Source organism: Filicampus tigris, chromosome 22 (assembly GCF_054856515.1).
Source record: "Filicampus tigris isolate MCC_2025a chromosome 22, RoL_Ftig_1.0, whole genome shotgun sequence".
NCBI classification, from domain to species: Eukaryota; Metazoa; Chordata; class Actinopteri; order Syngnathiformes; family Syngnathidae; genus Filicampus; species Filicampus tigris.
Window position 1 is genome coordinate 9,042,614 of NC_141238.1, and position 9,747 is coordinate 9,052,360.

Sequence of the window (9,747 nt, forward strand, 5' to 3'; positions counted from 1 at the left end):
GTCGTTTCTTTGTTTTCCATGAAACTGGAGAACTAATTTTACTTAGAAACAGACAGTATCCTGTAATACTGCGCCTGTCGCTGGTATCAGCTGCCCAGTCTGCGTCACTATAGGCACGTAAACCTAGTTTCTCACTGTTGTTCCTTTTGAAGATTAATTGTTTGTCAGAGGTGCCTTTGAGGTGTCTTAACACATGTTTCATGGTAACCCACTGTTCCACTGTAGGTTCAGCAAAATACTGAGCTAACCTACTCACCAGCTTAAGTCTGGCCTGGTAAACGTAGTCAGGTAAATAAGACTTCCCACAGCCTCCCTGTACATTCTGACATCATTCATTTTTGTAGCATTCTCATCATATTGTATCTTTTGCTCACATGGTGTCTCTCTGATTTTACAATCCATCATATCAAAACGCTCAAATATTGTTGCTGTATCTTTCTTTACACAACTTTAAACAATCATGCAAAACTCCATCATGCTATTTAGCTCTTCTTGCTAAGTAGCTTTTCGTTAGCACGCCGTCCGCGACTTTTCTACACGATGGAAACTGACAAACTTTTCTTCCAAATGGCTCCTGGGTCCATAACCTGTTAAGTTTGTTGCAGCTTAACGTTGCATTTGGAAGAATTCACGACGGAGGTAATGAGCTTCTTCAGCCAAACATGGCGTATTTATTGCGAACAACACAGAGAGCACAAAATGCACCCGCTCCAACAGACTCGCTTTCTAATACTAAGGAACAAAAACAAGAGTGTGTGATGACGCAAGCCCCATAGTCAGTGTTCCAGCGCCTCACAGCACAAGCACAACATTACAACTGAGGACATCAACAGTATTCCCTTGTTTGGTTGAATCATTGAATAGTTCATTTAATATAATGCAAACTAGAAACATATATTCTATTTTCTAAAGTTTTCCAGAATGACACAAAAAAAAAAAATACAGAATACACAGATCCCTAAAACAACATTTATCAAACAAGCACATACAATAAAACAAATAAACAAATAACAAGCAAACAATTTAGAAGAACAAAAATATATGAAAATGGAAACAATATAAAAGGAACTCGGGTTACACTGAATCGCTTCAACAAACCTCCAAAGTCAACATAAACAGCCTATTTCATTGAGAAAGGCTCCATTTATTTGTATTGAATGCAGAATTGTATCTAAACGTTCCCACCTTCCTATCAAAAGTCAAAGTTTCTTCACAGTCAATGTAATCAATCAAAAAGTTACTTCATATGGAAATCACAAAAACATTGTGCATACATTGCTTAAAAACAGACCAACAGTGGTAATTGGTAAAAAAAAAATACAGTGGTAAAAAACACGATTTTAGTAGATACAGAGAAGAGAATAACATAAAATAAAACAATGCAGATTTTGAAAATAACTATCACATTAAATACTTTAGCTGTTAAACATGAACATTTTCATTTAAGACTTCTTGATTATTGCGGTTGGCACCAACACACTTGTGTCTCTTGACAGAAACCTTCCGTGAGAAGCGTTGGCTACAAATTGAGCAGGCAAAAGGTTTCTCACCAGTGTGGGTTCTTGTGTGTTCTTTTACGCTTTCCTTCTCTGAGAATCTTTGGCCACAAACTGAGCAGGCAAAAGGTTTCTCACCAGTGTGGGTTCTTGTGTGATGTATTAAGTGTCCCTTGTGAGAGAACATTTGTCCACAAACTGAACATGCAAAAGGTTTCTCACCAGTGTGGGTTCTTGTGTGATGTATTAAGTTTCCCTTCAGAGAGAATCTTTGGCCACAAACTGAACAGGCAAAAGGTTTCTCACCAGTGTGTGTTCTGGTGTGACTTAGTAAGTGTCCCTTCTGAGAGAATCTTTGGCCACAAACTGAACAGGCAAAAGGTTTCACACCAGTGTGCATTCTTCTGTGTATTTTTAAGCTTAATTTATGAGAGAACATTTGTCCACAAACAGAACAGGCAAAAGGTTTCTCACCAGTGTGTGTTCTGGTGTGACTTATTAAGTGGGATCAGAAGGGAAGACGAGAGAAAGAAGAAAGCTGGAGGATCCTAAGTCCATCTAACTAACTAATATCCCCCGGTTTTACTAAAATTGCTGTTGTGTCCGACGTATTAACGTGCATCGTTATGTTTCATTTCTTGAAGCAGCGGTTTGCAGTCAAAGTTACGCCGCGTTGTGTTTCAACTTCGTGCATTATGTAGCTAACGTTCACGCAGCTATTTCACTTCAGTCCAATTGTGTTGCTTGTAGGTAATGTTACGTTGGTTCCGCTGCTTTATGTACCTATAACCAGTAACACGCGACATCAGTTATCTGCTCCGGAAAGCTCTCTGTGCACTGGGCGCAGCACAGCATGCAGATCGTATAATTAGGAGCTTCAGCGACGATATGTCTTGACATATAAATATGTCTTTGGGATTAAATGAGTTAATCAATCAAGATGTATTTAATTCATTCACTGCCAAGGAGACTACGGCAACTCCACTTGAACAAACTGTGCCACACGCGATCGGAGCGCACTTCCCAGCATCCTTTGCAGCGCACTTCCCAGCATCCTTTGCAGCGCACTTCCCAGCATCCTTTGCAGAGCATTTCCCAGTATCCTTTGCAGTGCTCTTCCCAGCATCCTTTGCAGCGCTCTTCCCAGCATCCTCTGGAAGAGGAGCGCCTATTACCCTTGCCAAGTTTTTAACAGTATTAATTTATGCTGTCTTTTGACTGTGATTCTCTCTTATTAGTTTGTTGAATTATCATGGTCGATAGTTCACAATGCTGTGTTCGGCTAAAGCGGATAAAGTTTTTTTTATGCAGATGTGCTGCTTTTATCATAACATGTCTCAAATATTGTGACAAATTTATTGTTGCAATATTGCCATCATCGTTACTTCCTATGCATGTATGCTGTGTAAAATAAATATTAGGTCTCGTTCAGCGTGTTTGTGAATTTGGTAATTTTGGGAATCTGCAGAGCTGGGCAGTCCGTCCCTGGGCCGGACCGGTCGGACCTTCCGGGCCGGATGCCCATTTCGTGGGCAGGGGGGGTGGAGCGCGACAAATTAAAAAAAAAATGGCTTAACTAAGCATGGCCGGAGGTGTATTTTAGTCCAGCCCACTATCGGCCCTCGTGCGTGTGACGTGCTCGCGAGGTTGCCGAATTCATCTCAGCCTACTCGGTGAAAGGCTGATTTTTAGGCTTCTTTCTACTCCTTGACTACGACTACTGGCTGGCTGTTGGTCCCAAATAATTATACAATACGACAAATCCAGCCCGGGGCTAGCAATGCAAGTAAGCACACGCACGTTGGCTACTGTACTACTGGCGCATTTGAAGCGTGTCCACAGCGGGTTCAAATTGTAAATTAGCCAGCTAATGATCTTCAAAAAGCCTCTGCCGTTAGAGCATTTCTCCCGCAGCGACGTCAATCATGGATGCTTTTTTTTTTTTTTTTTTTTTTTGGACGGAGGGCGGATGGGGCGGGGGCCGACAACGTTTATGAATATGGCCGGGGGTCGCGGCCGGAAGGGTACCCAAGTCAAGGGTGGAGGGTCGCGGCCGGACGGGCAAAAAATGGTCAAGTGCCCAGCTCTGGAAAGCTGTATTGTATTTTTTAAAGATGGAAAGCAAAAAAGAAAGAAAAAAAGGGTTTTTATTATTTCGGAGCTTAATTACCGTGTCATTTGCCTCAATGTTGATCAGGTAATTTCATCATGATCAGGTTTCAATTAGTGCTGTCAAACGATTGAATTTTTAAAAACAAATCATCACAATTTTTTCCATAATTTATCGCGATTAATCATATTTTTCAACTACAATTTTTTACAAAGCTTGGAACCAATATTTACTTGAGTAAAATGTTGGAATTAATATGAAACAAATTAGAAGTATATTTTGATTCAAAGACTGTTCTAATCGCTTTCTTTGATCATTGAATACGATTCTTTTCCTGTAAAATACAACTGTTGAATGATACACCAAAGACGTATAAGTAATATGGTATTTGAATTTGGCTTGGCAAAGTGCACAAATTATTTTGGATTCCTTCAGTGAGCCAATGTGCAACTTTTTAAAGTAAAATTACGCAAACGCCCGTCTTTGTGACAGTGATTCTCCTCTAAATTTGACTGCAAATTGAGCAGAGGGAAGCTCCCGCAGGAAGCAAATAAAACTGAGTTAACCGAGTTAATTTTTTTTAATGCGTTGTAAAATTCAAATTAATCTCCATTGTTAATGTTTTAGTTTTGACAGCCCTAGTTTCAATGTATCATGTAGAGTCAGGCAGAAGGAGAGGCTTAAGTAAACACAGTACCCTTTGTTCAAATGTATCTGATTGCATGGACTTTTGTGTATGCAAGGTGTACATATTTTGTTTCTTTTGTGGTTGATTCTGTAATCACACTTACCGTGTTTGGTGTTGTATAGCTGACTGAAAAAAACTTTTTTTGTCAACCTCTATGCTTTTTGGACACAGAACTAGCCAATTCTGATTTTAATTAAGAACATTTTTTTTTTTTAATAATGAGATCAATGTCTGCATTTATATGTTTGTATAAGCATCATGTATACATGTATGTACATACTTATTCACGATACGTTTTTACATAATTTCATTTCATGTCGTCCATTGTTGATATTGACAATACCGTTACAGTCAAGCAAATATGTTCATTTAATTGATAATGACTCAACATAATGTTGCTCGTCTGTGTGTGTGCGTGTGTGTGTGTGTGGGTGTGTGTGGGGGTGTGTGGGTGCGTGTGTGGGTGTGTGTGTGTGTATCTACTCTTCTCTAATCCGCTCCCAGCAGGTCGAATGCCTTGTGAAATTGTGAACAAAATAATTCTCACTCTACTTATTTTGGAGGTGTTATAAATGGATCGCAACCTGTCGCTGTGCTATAACTCTCTGGATGCCGGGCAGCGAGGTACTCGGCCAGATTGGACGAGATCATACCTCGAGCCACGGTAGTTTGAAAACAACCACCGTCTTTTTTTGTCACGTCGGTCGGCTTGCAATGGCTGTCGGCGAACGAAAAAGTTCCACTTTGCGTGTCATACTTATCAACGAGGAGCGAAGGTGCAGTGAGCGCAGGTGCAGCCAGCGCTTCAATGCCTTGAGGACATCTTCACATGCAGGAGGCGTGCCGCTTAAAGGCATTTCACACACGTCGGTAAACTTTGAATTGAATGGTTACTTACTTTTACACAGTTTTGTATGTTTTTCATTCTATGCATGAAACCCAGTGACACTCCTGACTTATTTACTGCCAGCCCAGTAAAAATGGATCCATCAAATTGTTAGCCGTCAAAAATCAGTAAATGATGTGATATAGGATGGAGTCATCGTTAAAAATGTATTTGAAAGTTCATGATCACGTGTCCTTTGAAGCGGAATAAAACAATGGACGATATTTGCTTGCCCGGTTTAATAATTGAATAATTATTTTAATCAATATGTTATTAATGCCAACTAGAAACATATTTTCAATTTCCATAACTTGTGAAATGCGAACTGAGCTTAGCTTTTTTTTTAAATGCATGTTTTTTTGGGGATTGGATATTATACAATTACATAATATACATAATGTACATAACATACGGACATAGTTAAAGACAACTTTCAACTCGATCAATGTCAATACAATTCAAAGCAAACTATGACGGACAAGTTCCATAAACACGTTTTTTCAAATTTAACTTCACAAAAGAGCAAAGGTTTCAGATAAGTGTGACAACGTATGTAGACTTTTCTTGTTCATCACGACGAGGGACAGTACATGAACATATGATTTCAGCTCGAACAGCAAAACGGTAAGAAGTGGAGAAGAATTATTCAATTTTTCCTTATGATTGTGGAATTTCCCTAAAAGTAAAAATAATATTCATCACATAACTAATTGATACATTTTCATATTCAAAACCAGATATGATATCCTTGGGTTTAATCTCTATACATTTGCCAATTTTACTGAACATAAAGTCTCTTACATCACTCCAAAATTTAGATGTAACTGGACAGCAACAAAATAAATCAATTGTGGTTTCAGGATCCAATTTGCAAAAGGAACATATCACGTCTATATCAACAAAATTGGAAAGAATGACATTACTAGGATAAATACTGTGTACAATTTTGAAATGAATTTCTTTACACTTATTCGAGATACAGAATTTAAAGGGGCATAACCAAGCTCTACTCCAGTTGATGTCTTCAAATTGTGAATGCCCAATCAATTTTCCCCTTAGGCAAGATCCTACTTTTACCTTGAAGCACACCTCGTATTTGTTTGTTGGTACATTTCTTGTCTGTTAAGGCAATTCCGCCAACTTTAAGGTCAGGAGTTAAAGTGACAACTTTCTGATAGCTTAAGCAAGATTTCATTACTATGCCTGTGGGCAGTGCTTTTGTAACAGAAGAAAATTCTTTAAACAGGATTGGAAACGTTTGGTTTTCATCAAGTTTTCATAACTACAGAGATTACCATTATGATAAAAAAGATCAGCAATTAAAGTGATGCCCCTTTCATTCCAGTTCGCCTTGTATAAACTTTTTTTTTTACCACTCACAATGTCACAATTATTCCAAATGATATCTTTGTGAGGTGAAAAATTGTGTGTGTGTAACATAGTTTCCATGAGAGTAAAACTTGCTACCAGAATTTGGAGAGTTTGATTTCGCTACTGAATAATTACATCCAAGTAGAAATTTCAAACCCGCTACTTTTTGGAAAATATTAGTAGGCATAAAGGACCGTAATGAATTTGGATATTCAAGACAGCTCTTGAGCCATTTGACCTTAAAGGTATTATGAAGTTGATTAAAATCTAATGCTTCTAGACTACCTTCAGACCTCTGCAAACAAATAATTTCTTTTTTTTAAGTACTGATGCTTGTTGCTCCACACAAATATACGTTTCATACGTTTTTTAATCATTTCAAATTGTGTACGCCGTATAACAATTTTGGTATGGGAAAAAAAAAATTAAAACTCGTTTTTTGTTAGACCGATCTCGTCTCGGCTCTAATCCGGAGTGTCCGTTAGCGATTCTGACTGCAAACTTTGGCCGATGAAGGGTTTTATTATTAGTTTGTGAAGGCACACATTATGTTAACCATTTATTAATGATTCAAAGTTGTATTACAAATGAGTAGAAGTAGAGCTGTTTCAAGGTTGCTGTATCAGCGGAACACAATGTGTGGGAGGTTTAATGGTACCAGGTGCCGCCAGTGAAAAAAACAGGGAGACAAAGGCGAGCCACAGTTTCTCTGAAGGCCCCGGCCTCTTGGAATGCAGATAACTTGGTGTTTTCAGGAGCTACAACCAAGCGAGTCATGTGCACAAGAAAAGGCGTCATCTGAGACGGCGGGGAAAAGAGAACCAATCAGCATCTGAAGAAATATATTGCAGATACCATGTAACTAATGAAATGATAGTGGCTAGTGTTTTTGGTGTGTTTAATTTGCATATTGTTTTCTATAACTGTTCGGGGCAACTCGGGTGTGGTGTCTGATGGCCACAGGAGCGCACAGATCTGTATTGAGAGGGAACCGAGCCCCAGATACTGTATTAGCTTTTGCTGTTAGGAATAAAATTTCGGTGATTCGACTGATTGGCTTTCTGGTCTTCTCTCTTACGGAACGAGCACGCATAATTGTTAGGTAAGGTTAATGTCGGTTCAAATAATAAATATATGGTAAATAATTTGGAGTCAAATAATTAGGGTAAGTATCGTGATTTAGACCTTAATCCTAACACCGACTTTCACGAGCGAAGTCCTCAGTGATTTCTGTTGCGCATGCGTACCTGGTACCAGTTATGTGCACCCCTGCTAATAGATGATCTTCAGCAATATCCCCAAAATGTACATAGAAATCCACTGATAGCCCATAATTTCCTGGGGATTTATGTTTTTTTTCATTCCATAAAAATCCTCATATATTTCCAATTTGGAAATTGGTTGTTCACAGCATAATTTAAAATGTTCTGAAATAATCGATTTCAATGAATGAATGAACTTATTACAATCACTGATGCAAGAGTTTGATTCATGTAAATGAGCGTAAAATTCTCCAACATATTTTGAAAGGTCTACATAATTGGTGGTTATGTTATCCTTTATTTTAAGGGCTGAAACATTATTTCTTTTTTGATGACGTTTCTCCAGAGCAAAAAATAACTAGCTTCTCTCAACAAATTCCATCCATTTGGCTCTTTAAAGGATCCTTTAGCCCTGATAATATATGCAACATTTATTTCCTCTTAATTTTTTTCAATTGAATCTATTCAGCCTCTGATAGATGATCTTTTTCCAATAAACAATGTAGTGCATTCATGATACCAATTTCTTTAGGTGAAATAGCTTTCAGCAGGTGTAACTATGTGGCAGGCCCCAGTGAGAGTTGAACTCACGACCCCTGGTTTACAAGACCAGTGCTCTAACCACTGAGCTATGAGGCCTTCCTCCTTGAAAAACGTACATATGGACAAATCCAGAAACTGTCGGGCAAAATTCATGAATCTGTGTATGCACTTTCCTTTTGTAAATGTCAACCAATGCGGAAATATTAGCGTACCAGACTCTCCACGCCCCCATTAAAATATGCAAATGAGTATAAACAAGGCGTGCCCGGGACTTTCGGTATGGTGGAGATGTGAGTGGCAGCATCATTCACCAGTGGGTCCGAGTCGCCTCCCCTAATATTTAACTTGTAAAGTCAATAGAATCATGTCTGAAACTTATATGAATGGAGGGGGGGGGGGGGGGGATTGATTGGCAAACCGCGAAGACCACGTTTTGTCATCGTGCAAGCACGAAGACTGCACGGGGGTGCTAGAAAGGTCATCTACCCCACTAGCTTGGAGGCTATGAGAGTTAGCATTATCGCTGAAATACAGGAGGTGCATGCCGACGTGAGAAAGGTCAACGAAGCTACGTTAAGCAGACTTCAGATCGGAGATAACGCAGACGCTCCGTGTTGTTAACATTGACTTGAAAGGAATGAGCAACAAGGTTGAGGAAAACAGGCGGCGAGTGTCAGAGATGGAGGAATTTTCCATCGAATTGGGAAAGGAAGTGTTGGCGCATAAACTTGAACTGCAAGAGGACATTCAAGCACAGTTTGCAAATTTGGAGACATGTCCAAGGAGAAATAATCCTTGGTATAATTAAAGAAGCAGAGAGAGACAACGTCATGGGATTTGTTGAACGATTTATAAAAAAAAATAAAAAAAAATAAAAAATATTCAGGACAGACTTTGGCAGCAGAGAGAACAGAACTTGAGTCGAAGGCTCCCAATTGTTACACCCGATGAGTTTTGGTTGCAATGATGACAGACTGCGTTCCTCTCTCAGGAGGAAATTTGGCCCATATGCTGAGAGGCTCGGTCTGCTCCCTCCACCTTGTGTGTTGTGGGATGTGGCCAAAGTGTTGCTCCTAAGGCGTGCATAATTATTAGGTAGCTTCTTTTCCTCAGGCAAAAAGAGATTAAAGACTTGCATAGGAGAACACTGTTAGCATGGCATTTAAAGATGGGAAATAATATTTGTTTGTGACACTTCCTAATGACAACTGCATAGATTCAGCGTGAGCCATTAATTATATAGCTGTAATGTAATGTCAGTCATTTACTAATCTATCAGGCCTCAGTGAGAATTGAACACACGACCCCTGGTTTACTAGACCAGTGCTCTAACCACTGAGCTATGAGGCCTTATGGTTAAGCTGATTTTATGAATAAACAATTGTTTCAGT

At 39.1% G+C, this 9,747-nt stretch overlaps 2 non-coding genes across 2 annotated transcripts; both read right to left on the reverse strand.

The window, feature by feature from the left end:
- Positions 1-8,379: 8,379 nt before the first annotated feature.
- On the reverse strand, positions 8,380-8,452 carry trnat-ugu (transfer RNA threonine (anticodon UGU)). Its single transcript has one exon. It is a non-coding gene; the product is annotated as a tRNA-Thr (tRNA).
- Positions 8,453-9,633: 1,181 nt separating this feature from the next.
- On the reverse strand, positions 9,634-9,706 carry trnat-agu (transfer RNA threonine (anticodon AGU)). The gene has a single exon. It is a non-coding gene; the product is annotated as a tRNA-Thr (tRNA).
- Between the last annotated feature and the right edge of the window lie 41 nt (positions 9,707-9,747).